The following is a 3,642-nucleotide window of genomic DNA, read 5'->3' as shown; positions in this document are numbered from 1 at the left end:
AGCTTCGTGGAAGCCTCCACTCTAGGTAGGAGGGATCAAACAGAGCCAGGATTGGACCCCTCCATGATTACTACCTTTCTTGAAATCTGCATGAAGCTGTTGCGCAATAGTAAAGCCGTGGAAGGACTACAAGAGCTGATCACTAGGTGCGCCGATCAGGCGAGCCGCATGTAGTTCGGAAAATAGGAAGACATGCTCTGCACACCAGACGAGGGATGAGACTGACAACGCAAATCGGTGAATATGAAATGGATCAGATCATCCTGAACTTGGGCTCCGATGCGAACGTGTTGCCTAAACAAACATGGGAGCACATGGGCAAGCCTGCACTACAATGGTCTCCAATTCAGCTACGAATGGCTAACCAACAAAAGATCTTACCAATGGGCCGACTGCAAGGAATGACCGTGGACATTGAGGGCGTAAGTACACAAACCGATTTTGAAGTCATAGAGATTGTGGATGATAGTAATCCTTACCCTGCATTGCTCAGAATTGATTGGGCAACGGACATGAAAGGGATCATTAATTTAAAGAGGCGGAAAATGACGTTCGAAAAGAAGTCATTGCTGGTAGTAGTTCCATTGGACCCAGCAGAACGAGAGAGCTACACCAAACCCGTGCGCGGCGAGGAAAGTGACGACGAACTGGATTGCATCTATCAGATAACAGTGCAAGACCCAGGTCAGGTGTAGTCCACAGATGATGGAAGAATCTCATGGGAGTGCGAGAGCACCTGCACAGTGGATTCCGATGAGGAGATTGAGTGATGGCAGAACCGTTTGCAGGAAGTTATGACATTTAACTATAATATGATGATTCGATCATTGCGACGTGTGACCACAAAGGAAAGATAGCGGTTAGCAGAGAATGGCGCAACGAATGAAGGGCAAACTAGCACTTTATGCATATTACAATTTGTGAAACCAAGACCTACTAGAATGGATCCCTCCGAGGAGAAGCATTCAACCACATGATTAATTATGCAATGGAATAAAATCAAAACCCTTGTTGAGGAACCTCTAGGGTATGACTAAATAAGGTAATTTAATGCTTACCTCACACCAACAAAGGAGAGGTGAGACATTTATCCTAGATGTCTCCCTCCAAATGACAATGTTTCCCTTAAAATGGATTGATATTGATAGTCTTCTAGCAATATTGAATTATCACAATATTATCTTAATATTATGAAGAATAACCAAGAAAAAGATACTTAAAATTTTCCACCAAATATTTGTGGAAATATTGCATTATGGCACAATGATCCCAACAATTACAACAATTTGGGAGGAGAGGAAGCTCTCATATTCATAGATGAGGCTTTTGACAACTATATTCCTTTAAATCCTTAGTTTATGCTAAGAAGCATTAAGAAGTATTAACTTGTTATCCACAACATACTTGAAGGCTAAGTCATTACATTAAAATTCATCATTACACTTTTTCCCCTGCCGTATACAAATTGATTGATAGATCAATAAGAGCCTAATGTTTCGGTATTGCTAATTGAAGCACACCACATATACTATAGATATATATATATATATATATATATATATATATATATATATATATATATATATATATATATTATCATATATATATATATCCTCCTTCTTCCAAGGTTAATAAAGATCCAATGTTCTCCTTATCTTGCTCGATGTTTTGTAGAGGAGGCTCAACATTCAAATATTAAGTAGAAAACTCCTTTAATTTGCTTGGCTTTCATTTGAATTTACTTCATTTAATTTATTAGGGTTTTCTTTCCTTTCTTCTTGGATTGAGAATGTTCCATAGATGCTTTATTGAACTGATTTGACCATTTTTTCACTTGTAGAAGGTACAAAATTTCCACATTTAACCCCATTACTTCCCCAAGGAGAAGTTAACCCCTCCACGGGGGCTTCACTCAATGAAATTCTATCATATCACATGCATTCATGGCATACTAAAAAATACTCCTAATTTGGATATGTATTAGAAAATACCTCTAAAAATCACATTATTTAACTCCCTACCAATACAAACCCAATGTGCCTTCCCAATTTAAAAAACCTCTACTTTCACTAGATATTGTAGATCTCCATTTTTTCATTAACATTTTCTATACCCTTTTATACTTTTTCACTAACTTTGATCCCCATTTTTTAAACCTCCCAATATAAAAACGCTTTACCCCCTAATATATGCTCAATATATTATTTCATTCTTTCCTCAATATATACCCCCCAATATGAATGCACATGGTATGGTATTGCTCCCCTAGTGAAGCCCCCATGAACCCCTCCCAAGGGATTAAAATCAATTAGAAAATGAATTTTGAGTAGGGAATTTTGGATGCTCTAACTTGGAGTTAATTTGTAATTCCACGAAGAGTGTAATAGGCCTATTTCTCGCCTTGGATAATGAAAAAAATTGCCTCTTGGATTGTGAAATAATTGTGTATTTTGAGACTGCCATGAAAAATGAGGACCATGGCCAAAGTGGTGTGCATAAATAAGATCAATATTTATTGCGGGGAATAAAAGTTACATGTGCTAAGATAATAATGAAATAGGTGTTTCCACCCTTACATAGTCTGATAAGTGTTATAGGGACAATAATAATAAATGTTCCTATAATCCATGCCTCCTAATAGATCCAAACCACACTATCTCAACCCAACTTAACAATGAGCAAGGCACTCCCAACAAAGAGAAACATTAGAGGTAGGGGGTCAAATGGAGGCTGAAAAAGCTCAAATTAAGTCATAAAAAAACACCTCCTCGAATTAGAAGTTCCTGAGAGAGGATAAATATCCAAAAGATGATTAATCCACAATCCCTGCAAATCTTTGATAGAAAAATGTCTACAACTAAATGGTTGTGCAGAACATAAATTACACTTGTAGCAAACATCAGAATCCTTATCTAATTTCTGCAACGAACTAGAGGTAGTGCACTCTAGATTGAGTATTTTCCAATTGCAAACTATCATCAATCTTACATGCAACGACAATTCTATTATAGGATTGACTTCTAATTTCCTCTTTTCCAAACCTATAATATTTGACAATAGTAGGACTATAAAAGGCTAGGAGTGCCCATGAGAAATAGTGGCATGGAACTCAATAAACTATACTGAGAGCTTCAACCCTCCCTCCTCAATTTCCATTACTCCATCCTGTGTTATGATATTTTATTTCCTTCTTGTTAATCACAATAATTAATACTCGAGTGCTCTTGCATTTAGAATTCAAAACAAATTTCCCTTCACTAGACTCCCACGCAATGAAGGCTATCATCACAACGCCCTCCCACAAACTAAACAAATTACCAAACAAGCATATTTTTATGCTAAGCCATCCATATCACATTTGATGGGAAGCCTACCACCCATATTAAATAGATGGGTTTCATCTCAATGCGAGGAGGTCGCCTCACTAGATGTGCACCCACCCTAGGGAGCTTTGTCCATTTCTACAATTTCTTTGCATGGGTTCTTAGCACATCAAGAAGAGGATGGAGATTTTTTTTCCAACATATCTACTTGTATTGTAGACCTTTGTTAGCTAGTTTATTTTCCAACTTATTTCTTGTTCTTCGTATATGTGATAGTACAAGGGATACTATTACCTTTAAGACTTTGATTCTTGTTAAG

The sequence above is a fragment of the Pinus tabuliformis genome, chromosome 8, assembly GCF_031772625.1.
Source record: "Pinus tabuliformis cultivar Carrire ecotype Pingquan chromosome 8, CPIR1, whole genome shotgun sequence".
In the NCBI taxonomy this organism is placed as follows: Eukaryota; Viridiplantae; Streptophyta; class Pinopsida; order Pinales; family Pinaceae; genus Pinus; species Pinus tabuliformis.
This window is presented reverse-complemented; position numbering follows the sequence as displayed.